Here is a 394-nt window from a genome sequence, read left to right as displayed (position 1 = left end):
AACAACGCACGCGGGCCAATGCGTGCAGATGACCTCATGCATATCCACCTAAGTATCCACCTAACTAGTACAATAAGAAAGTTGCCGCGCAGTTGCCGCGAGAAACTGCGCGGCGACCGCAGCGTTATGCCGTGGCAGCAGACGACGCGCCGATAGTAGCGCAAGACGGAACTGCAGCGCCGCTAGTTCTCGCGACCGCCGTTCGGACCACCCTCCTCCGCTGGCGGAGATACGGAGCTTTGAAACTGAGTTTGTTCTAGTAACGTTGGTCCGGCTCGTAACGTATACACAAGTCGCCATATGTGCCGTATCTTTCCCACGGCCTCCGAGATTTGGCGCTGGTGGGTTTAGCAAAACCTGCCAACGCTCCATCTCGGAGGCCATACCTCTCCGC

This window comes from Rhipicephalus sanguineus, chromosome 9, assembly GCF_013339695.2.
Source record: "Rhipicephalus sanguineus isolate Rsan-2018 chromosome 9, BIME_Rsan_1.4, whole genome shotgun sequence".
Lineage (NCBI taxonomy): Eukaryota > Metazoa > Arthropoda > Arachnida > Ixodida > Ixodidae > Rhipicephalus > Rhipicephalus sanguineus.
This window is presented reverse-complemented; position numbering follows the sequence as displayed.